The sequence below is a fragment of the Chenopodium quinoa genome, unplaced genomic scaffold (assembly GCF_001683475.1).
Source record: "Chenopodium quinoa cultivar QQ74 unplaced genomic scaffold, ASM168347v1, whole genome shotgun sequence".
NCBI classification, from domain to species: Eukaryota; Viridiplantae; Streptophyta; class Magnoliopsida; order Caryophyllales; family Amaranthaceae; genus Chenopodium; species Chenopodium quinoa.
In genome coordinates, this window is record NW_018745030.1 from 916192 (window position 1) to 926949 (window position 10758).

A 10758-nucleotide genomic window follows, 5' to 3' on the forward strand; every position below is an offset into this window, starting at 1 on the left:
ACGTAGGCGCACTTCGAGCAACACCTACAATAGTAAACTATCTTGAAATGGTAAATGACTAAGGAAACTTTGTTGTAGCACAAAACTTTAAGTCTTTGACTTTCTTATCCTTACAAGATGAGTCAAATTATAAGAAACAAATATATTGAGCTCGATGTAGAGATTTTCAAATTAAAAGTAAATAAAACTATATCAAAAGTAAACAAAAAGGAGAAGAACGAAATCTAATAAAAATATAAAACTAGACTTTGGGAAAAAAAAATTGAGACTAATTTTGAGAAATCAGGATATTGCTATGAATGCACTAACGTAATATGGAAATCTAATGGCTGCTTATAGAGCTGGCTCTGCTCATGCTTCTGTTGCTCCTCACAGGCTTCCATGGTGCACAAGCTGCACTCATGCTCACAACAGCTTCCCGTTTTGCTCAACTTCAAGAACTCTTGACCAACATTTACAGCAGCAACGGTAGAGCAGAAGTAGCATAGCAGATTCAGGAGGTAGAGCAGAGGTAGCACAACAACAACAAGCGCATGTTAATAATCACCGCGGGGCCCTTATGCCCTGAGTGCTCAGCTTCGCTCTAGAAGTGAAACTAACTGAAGGTCGGTATGGGAAGCCTCTATGGCTACCTTGTAACAGGAGTAAAGAGCGATGGAAGGGCAGTAGTTACAGCAGCAGCCTTGGCAAGGCAGAAGTAGCAGCTGCAGTAACAAGCCATGGTAGGGCAGCAACTACGTGGGATTCAAAAGTAAATAAAATAAATTACTCAAAAGTAAATAAAATCCTACATCAAAAGTTACATGAATAAGCAATTTATAAAATCACTCCGCCTTTTTTTTTTATAACCATAATTCAGAAAATGGTACTTTAAAGTCGTTAATTGATACAAAATAGTAAATTAATACATCTCAAGAGTAAAAAGAAAAACTCAAAAGTAAAATAAAATATATCAAAAGTAAATTAAATTATCTCAAAATTAAATCAAAATATTTCTTTTGAGATTGTACTTTGAAAGAGGGTAAGAAATTTGTTACACATGCCTCCAATATATATGTCGATGCAAAATACTATAAAGTAAATCAAAATATTTCAAAAGTAAATCAAAATAATTCAAAATTAGAATATCTCTTAAATAAATCAGAATAGCTCGACAAGAAATCAAAACTATATCAAAATATCCTAGAAGTAAATAACAAACACTAAAAAGTAAATATTAAAATAATAAAAATTAGTGTTGTATAATCAAATGACACAAAGTAATGAATTGTCGATCTTCATGGGTACCCTACATCTTGACCTTCAACTCTCTATAAAATGAGCCAAAAATCTACAAACATGAAGATTGATCATATATAAAAGAAGAATGAGGTCATAGTAAAGGTTTTCATATTTAAAGTAAATAAAACGATAACAAAAGTAACTGAAAATTTAGAATCAGATTTTCAAACATAGAAACCTTTTTTTTTTTTTTTTTTTTTTTTTATGCTAAAGGAAAATAGATTATATATTAGTATATTACATCAAGGTGACAACAACCAACCTATACAAAATATTGTTCAAAGAGATTAAAAGTACCAGTATCCTCCTACTTAGGGAAGACATAAAAATAAACCAAGCAACAAAAAATTAAAGCCAACATAATGCCAGCAAAGACCTACAGAGAAAGACAAGATGAGCAAAAGGTGTTGAGCAGCCGTCATCATCAGGATTAAGCCATAGGGATTGCTGGTATTTTAGCAACATACTTGTCAAAGATCTCAACAGGGGATAGTGGAATAGCACCCTTTCATCAAGTTGAACTTTAGTCCTTACAATAGCTGCTAGCTTGTGAGTAACGAAGTTAATTGTTCTGCTACTCAACCACACATCCCTTATAATGTTCTAGATCGTGGTCTCTAAAGGAGTTAGGATAGCTCAGCATTTTCCCTAAAGCCTCTGCATCTGTTTTTAATTGCAAGAACCCTTATCACACCATAAAATGCCACCACCTCCAGCTTTGTATAGATTGAGTTTAGTAGCCACATTACACAAATGAACCTACGTGGGATTCAAACCCACATCTTTGTGCATTTGCACAACGCTCTACCTGTTGAGCAAGTAAGATAGTGTATCAAAGTAAAGAAAAATCACTCTAAGGTAAATAAAAATATAACAAAAGTTAAAAAAAAAAATAGTGTAAGAATGAATACTAATGTATGTTTTCTAAACTCACCCCTGCTCCTGGCCACAAATAGCTCATCATACAGACAACGCCCAAACAACAAATAAAACTTGCAATATCCTTTGCCGCTTCTACCAAACAAAAACCCTACACAACAACATTCCACACATCCATAAACATAAATTCAAAAGTAAATAGGACTAACTCAAAAGTAAATAAGATAAACTCAAAAGTAAATTACACCCTAGTTTTTTTCATCATCGTATTGATAATCATAGCACCCTAAGAACACAATAATTCACAAAGAAGTTACTGCAATTTCACATGATAATATAGCTAATTGAATGAGCAATGTTACAAGATCAGACTAGTACATCATTAACCCTAAGCCTCAGCGAGATCAAGTGAAAGCCCCATCAATTTTAATGACCAATGACACAAAACTGAATAGAATAACTTCAATCGAAGACCTAATTAAAGCAAATAAACCGTAAATTGAAATAAAATCATTAAAAATAAGCAAAACCTAATTTTATGCTCGTATTTATCAAAAATTGAAAACCTAATTTGATAATCGAATTCACTATTAATGCACAAAAATAATACGGAGTAACCAATTGAATGAAATCCCCAAAAATAATGCCTAATACATCCACTAACTAACAATTGGTAAAACCCTATTTTTCGCACTCAAAATCGCAAAAACTGATGTAAAAAACGAAAATTGAAGAAAGCAATGATAATGAAAATAAAATCAACTTACTTGGCCACAAATTTGATTGAACAAAGGGTGAAGATAAGAAGATGCAGATTTGCAAAGTTAAAGACATGCGAAGAGATCAGAGAAATTGTGAGAAGAGAGAATTTGCACGAGGAGAGAGAAAGTAAGAAGAAGAGAGAGAGTTAGAACGTAGAGAGAGAAAGTACAAAGAAGAGAGAGGGTGGTCATCCAACAGTAGATATTACGAAAGTACCCTTAATGAGGCGGGTGAAGTGTAGACCGTCAGATCTAACGCGATGGACGACTTGGATTAGTTCTTAGTTCCTATTATAGATCTAAGTTCTCACATGATCCCAATTCTATATATATATATATATATTTGGAATAAGGTTTTTTCATCAATTATCTTTTTATTTTTTAAGAGGAAAATGATTAAAAAAAGAGTTTTTGACGAGAAATTTTTTTAATGTAAACGTGACAGGTATAATTCTAGAATATTCATGGTGATTACTTTAGAATATAGTATTGATTTCCTTTCCTCATAAAATATTCATTTCAGCTCACTTCAATTCAGTTCAATTTCAGCTCCAATCAGTTTAGTTCAGTTCAATTAAGCTCCAATCAGTTCAGTTCAATTCAGCTCCAATCAGTTCAGTTTAGTTCAATTCAGCTCAATTAATGTGAAGAGGTCCTAAGTTCATGCTACTTCATCGTATCTAAAAATGCATGCAAAAATATTTAAACCCCAAACCTCATTGAATGGAAACCATATGTATTATAATCTTAGTTAGAATTAATTCACATGCTCTGTTAATCCAAATTTATATATAAAGTTACATGTATTAGAATGTAAAATAAATTATGTTATCACTCTATTATAATTTACCCACGTTAAAAAAATTTATAATAATTTTAAGCGTTTAATATAAAAATGAAATTAATTAAAGTATCACTCGAGGCAAAGCCCGAGTCACAGTCTAGTTGGATGATTATGAATGGAGTATTAGTTATCTTCACCTGAAATAAGGTAAATAATCCTAGTTTAGATTGTTTGGTGTAGTATGATCTGAATTTTTCTAATATGTTCTAATCTAATCTAATCTAATGTGTTAATTTTAACTACATTGTAACATTGATAATATACAAGAAAACACACCATCAAATTGGATTTTGTTAGTTTTGCCTCATCATGTGCTTTTTGAATATGTAATTTTCATAATATGTAATTTAATGAAAAGCCTTGAAAAAACCGACTCATGTATGAATCTAAGTGTAGGCGTCGCTCGAAGTGCGCCTACGTTAAAGCATGTGTGAATATGCTTGGCACTCATAGGAAGTGAGAATTGACATAATACGATTAAGGACAAGGAAAGTAGGGAGCTGCCAACAAGTTTTTAAGGAACTTGTAAACCACTCACGGATCATAAAAGGCAACCACGATTAAGGGACAACGATAGGCAACAACGATTGACTCGTGAAGGTTATACCCCATTCATAATCCATGTGATTACTAATTCCATATGGTTCGGAACCACGAAAAAAGGATCGAGGATGATGGTACGAAGTGAGTCATGGAGTCACATTCGCCCGTATTGGCCTCTACTCGTTTCTTATAGTGAAAAATGATTCATGTGATCTCAAAGGCATGCAAACAAAGATTCAATTTGCTACAAACTATTATTAAGCTAAATTGGTTTAATATTAATACAACATATAATTCGAAAATATTAGTGATCACTTGATTAACAACAAGATTAAAAAGGAACCTAAACCGGTTGTCCAAATTATCTTATATGGCATGATTTTCAATTACATATTCCCTTTAAACATGCAATATGGTGATCATAAAAAATATAATAAAATAAACATTAATATTGGAAGCAATTTAACCATAATAACGTTAGTCAAATCAAATAATAATAATAACCTAATCATGATGCTAGCAATATAAAACTAAAATAAGAGTAATTAAATTAATTAATTACTCACATTCCGCGCGTTCCTTTAAATCGCTACATCATTAATAAATTGTTAGTAACTTCAATAAAAATATAAATGAAATGAAAATTAAATTAAATAAATGTAGATTTAATTTGGTCCAAACCCTCAATTAATTATAACTTTCACGCCTCGGTTTATGTATAGAAGTTTGGGTATTGTATGAACTCCTTGGAGTGCTTAAGGGAAGTATTATGGAAGAATAGGGAGGCTAGTGTTTAGGCTAAAGAGGGAGAAGAGAATGATTTGATGATCAATCTTGTTGATAATTGAAAAAGGGGAGATATGACCTCTAGTTATAAAGAAAAAAGAAGGGTCAAAAACCAAGATAAGATCCGAATTAAATCGGAATAAAACTCGATAGACTGTAGATTTTGCGGTTTGGTTTTTATCATATATTTTGATCCAAAAATCGGAATAAGATAAATAAGTTATTGATGGAAATCTCTTCAAGTATAATTCCTAACCCTATTTGAACAAGATTAAAATATTTTGTAGAATAAAAGATATATACGAAATAGTGAGACGGTATCTGTTTTGGATAGAGTTTGATATTTCATTCATATCTTTTCCATTATAACTCGGAATTGATATTATAATATATCATTGGAAAGATAATTTAAAGGGCTATCCAACTATATAAAATTTGGATAAAAACTATGAGTAACGAAAATCATATCTGACTATCTTTGAACGTCTTTCAATTCGGATAGAAATAGGATTTTCAAAAATAAAAGTTTTATTCAATTTCAAACTCTTTAATCTTATGTTTTCAAAAATGATAATTAAGATATTTTAGAAACTTATAGAAGCTTCTAATTAATCCTAATTGGTTTAGGAATGAGATTAAATAATTTGGACCCTCCACAGGATCATTGGGTCGTAGGTAAGGTAGACTTAGGTTCGGTTTGTGCTCAGTTTAATATTTTGGCTATAACTTATTCGTTATAACTTAGATTTGGGCTTATAATATATCGTTGGAAAGATATTTTCAAGCCCCATCCAATTATTAAATCATTGGACCCAGATTATGGACCAAAATAAACTGGACTAAGTGTTTTTATAAAAAGGGTACAAAATGAATGATTTTAAAGGACACGAAATAAATTATTTTGGGTTTAAAGGCACGAAAAAAGGAAAATAAATTATGGTTTGGGGAAATGGGCTAGAAGTTGGGTTGGTTTATGAAATGGAAATATGGATTTAAGCACTCCAAGATTAAATACTAAACCCGACCAATAATGGCGGTGAAAGTTTGTTCATCATCGGGTTTGGTTTTGGGGAGACATTTTTAGGTGTCTAAAGAAGCCCCCACTTTGACTGAGTTTGTATAAACGTCAGTTTAAAAAACGATAGTCAAAGTAGTCGATAGGGACGGAGAATGATTTAAGACGTTCTGCGATCCTAAATCACTCTTTATACACCGATCCTTGCAGAAAAATGTTAGTTCCACAGATTAAAGAGTAAAGGAATAGAATGCTTATTTGACACAAGTGTATCGGTGACAAATGAGTTTGGTACTTCCTATGTTTGAAGGAATCCATCGGATAACGTTTTGTTGAAATGCTTTCAATGCTTGAGGAAAGCCGACATATGAGTTTGGTAGCTTTCTATGCTTGAAGAAATCTAACGGATGATACTTTTCATGCTTGAGGAAAGTCGACATATGAATTTGGCGGTTTTCTATGCTTGAAGAAATCCACCGAATAATACTTTCCATGCTTGAGGAAAGTCGACATATAAATTTGGCAGTTTTCTATACTTGAAGAAACCCTTCGGATGACACTTTCCATGCTTGAGGAAAGTTGACAGATGATTTTGGCAGGTTTCTATGCTTGAAGAAATCCACCGGATAATACTTTCCATGCTTGAGGAAATCGAAAGATGATTACATTGCAAGTCTCTGTGTATCGAGAACCTTGCGCCATGAAATGATGCTGGTTTGATTATCCCCGAACGTGGGTTGTAAATGGTTCGCTTTTCCCCGAACGTGGGCTGTAGATGGTCCACTTGTCCCCGGACGTGGGCTGTAGTTGGTCCGCTTATCCCCACATGTGGGCTGTAAATGGTTCGTTTGTCCCCAAACGTGGGCTGCAGTTGGTTCACATGTCCCCGGATGTGGGCTATAGATGGTCTGCTTGTCCCCGAACATGGGCTGTAATTGAGACCTGCAAAATAAAATTTGCCAAGGGACTCGTATAGACTATGATAAACTAGACCAACTGACTTGACCAACTGACTTGACCAAGATTTGACTTGACACGACAGGACATGTGTATGACTTTTGATTGTGTGTGTACAAGTATGATTTGAATGTATGAGCAGACACAAGCAATCAACAATGCAAAAAGTAAAAAATTCCCGTCATTTTTGTCATGAGATGAGTGGAAGGTACCGACTTTCTCCCAAAAATAAAGACGTGAAAACTGAACTTTTATTTACAAAATTCCCTCGATGAGAAAAAATTTTGAAAAAGTTTTTGAGCTTCCCCAAAAGAAAAAGATAAAAAAGGGAAGAAGTTTTGAACTTCCTCCTTGAGGAAGATAAATGAATCGCATGGATTGTATGCATGATTCATGTTCTTAGGCTAGGAGGCTAAGGACAATTACATCATGTGACACGATAGATGAATGAACTAAGGTCATGGAGCTAAGAATCATATATGGTGTAAAGAAACGATCTTGAATGTCATTTAGGTCTGGAAGCTAAGCCCGTATATAGATGAAGTGATTATTGCATAATGAACGTTGCTTAGGTCAAGGAGCTAAGAAAGATATGCTTTGTATGATTACGAATCATTGATATATAAATGTTGCTCACCATATTATGCGATGCGTGAAACAATGAACATTGCTCAGGTCAATAAGCTAAACAAGTATACAATGTTTCTTCTAATGAATGTTGTCTTGAAAGATGATGAAACATGCACAATGTCGAAACAAGATTTCATGATAAAGGGTTCTTAAAGGAAGGGATGATATGGATATGGATGTGTGAATGAAGTGTGTGAATGTGATACTAAGGCTGGCTACAAAGGTTATGGTGATGGAAATATATGTGAGAAGAGTCAAAGATGATGACTCTTTAGGCTGGGTAAGCTAAATGATGTGGGTTCAAGTCCCCAAGTCTTGCTCTAGATGGATAGGGGTAAGCCTTAGATATTCTTTAACTCGATCAAGCATGCATATGAATATAAATGTGAATATGAATGTGGCCGCACCTCGATGTGAGGTTGCCTACATATCCGTTAGGAATCAGGCCGAACGTAGCTCTAGCCAAACTTTGCACAAGTGTATGTACACCTTAAAGAGGTTTTCAAGGGTTTAATGTGGTTAAGCTGATGGTTTAAGGAAGAAAGGGGTAAAAGGCTCAAGACTCTAGCTAAGCCCCTAAGATATGCAATTGTGTATTTGAAATTTTGAACTCTGCAAGTTTATTTTTCATATATTTTTATTTTAATTTATTTTCTTTTTTTTTCATTCTTTTAATCAATGTAGGCAATCTCGGATCATGCACTCCATCACTCACTTAGCATTCATGTTTCTCAGGCACGGTACCAAGCACTCGATGAGAGACGCAATTTGAGACGTGTTCATATCGAAGACATTGGAACACTTGCCGTTATACATCGTATTTTTTTTTTAATAAACTTGCTTACAAATTACATACCTTTCCATCCAAGGGTTAAGTGAATGTGGGTTGAAGAAATGAAGGCCAAACATTAGACGAGGCTCAAAATGATTGATGAAGAAATGAATATGTGATTGAATGGTTAATGGAGAATGAATGGGTTGCAAAAGTTCCTCAAATCATTGGTATACCTTGTGTTCAGTACGACAATTTTTTTTTTTTTTTTTTTTTTTTTTTTTTTTTTTTTTTTTTGCGTATGATATGGTTGAATGAAAAGGAAAGAAATACTCATTGATGGAACATGGCATATAGACATAAGGATAAGGAGAACCTATGCTAGACTTATTAGGGGAAAAGGGATGAAACGAAAGAAGAAAAAAATGAAATCTTGTATAGAGACTTGTCTTGTGCTTCGCCTTCATGGTTGCTCATGAATTATTTGTTACCGCCAAGGGGAACAAGAATTTTGTTATTGCTGATGCTTTGATTGGAAGAAAAGATGGAAGGAATGATGTTCCCCTTATTCTTCCAACTCTTAACTAGTGATTCTTGAACTCGAGTATTATGGAACAAAATGAGCTCACTTAATGCTTTGATTCAATACTCAGATTAAAAGGAAGAGTGTATGAAAAAATTTTAAAAACTGATGGGAAATACTCTACTTTTTCATATTGACGGAAAACGACGCATGCATGGTCTTAGTATACGATCATAAACAATATAGTGCATTACTCGAAGACAAAGTGTGTGCAATGACTCAACACGTGAGATTAGGTGAGTTTATTAAGACTTGTGGTATGATCGCATGGCTAGACATGAGGACGTTGTGAAAAACAAAGGACCCAATGACCAAATAGCACAGAAGACTAAAAGACAAACTAACTTAATTAATTTTGTCCAATTTTAATGTTTATGTTTGGCGCTGTGAGCGCTGACTCCGAATCCTTTCTGGATTGAAACTGTGTCGATGTTGTACATAAATAGCCCCCTGGTCTGTCGATTTTCTTCATAATTTCAGCAGATTAAACATAGTCTTAGCTTTTGAAAAAAATAATCATGTCTTTAATTACTAAGAGTTTCACCAAATTCACTCATGAATAATGTCGGTCTCTAACTGCCAAAGAGAGAAAAGAATTAGAATTTTTTCATATGGGGGTATCTATGGTGTTAAGGGGGTAGATCACGATATAGATTTCATTCATACCGCCATAGAATATTGGGATACATATACTCATTTTTATAGACTAGGGTGTGATGACATTAGCCCTTTGTCGGAAGAATTTGGTGCTATCTTAGGCTTCCCTACATTAGATCTTGCAGTAATCCTAGAATAAATGAATATTATTATAAAGATTTTGAGCGCTTCTTTAATTTAAGAGACAAAGATCTAACAAATATTGTAGATGGTAGCATAGTTAATTTGCACGCCATTACTTTGATAGACCTTATTCTGAATCTTTTCATGTTTATAGAAAAAGGGCTTTTCACTTTTGCATGCTTAACCAATATCTTCTCACTAGTGGGAGAACTAATGAGGGCCAAGCAATTATATCAACTGTTTTGGAGCAGATTGAATCTGGAAGAAATCCAATGGCATTAATTTTTGGAGAGACTATGCTTAGTCTTGATGAATAATTGAAGAGAAATAAAAAAGCGCCTTTTCGGGGCTCTTCTATTTTATTACAGGTAGAAAAATAGTATTTTTTATTACAGAAATCAAAAACATAATTTTGTATAGTAATATTAATTTATTTTCATTGAATTTTTTTTTTCTTGCAGATGTGGCTAATAGAGAGACTAGAATTAATTAGTCCTCCTAACAATGTTGAAAAATACACTCCAAATTGCTTTGTGAGAAGAAAGAAACGCTTCTCTAAGATGGGGCGCCATGAATGGAGGAAAGTCTTTGCCTCTTGCAACTTTGCTATCAAGTGGGTCATCCCTTAGTGGAAAATAGAGAAGATGGTTAGTGTCAACAAGCAACCTTTCTGTCGTCCTCCAAGCTTAACCAAGATGACTTTTTATTATCCCTGCAGGGTAAAAAGACAGTACGACCTACGTCAAACAATTCCTTCTGGGGATCTTCGTCGTCCCTATGAATTCTCTGTTTCTCAAGAAGTAGAAAATTTTGATGCATATTGGAGCGCTAGACCTTTATGGGAAGTGATTACCCAAAAGGTTCCTCCTTCCTTGCCCAATGATGTGAAGCGGTGGCTTCTCAAGAAACCTTCAAAGGACATGAAGA

The 10758-nt window shown here is 33.9% G+C and overlaps 1 long non-coding RNA gene across 1 annotated transcript; it reads right to left on the bottom strand.

Moving 5' to 3' along the window:
* Positions 1-1375: 1375 nt before the first annotated feature.
* LOC110709129 lies at positions 1376-3085 on the bottom strand. Its single transcript, XR_002508854.1, has 3 exons — positions 2928-3085; positions 2216-2311; positions 1376-2089 (listed from the first exon to the last, which is right to left on the bottom strand). It is a non-coding gene; the product is annotated as an uncharacterized LOC110709129 (long non-coding RNA).
* Positions 3086-10758: the final 7673 nt, after the last annotated feature.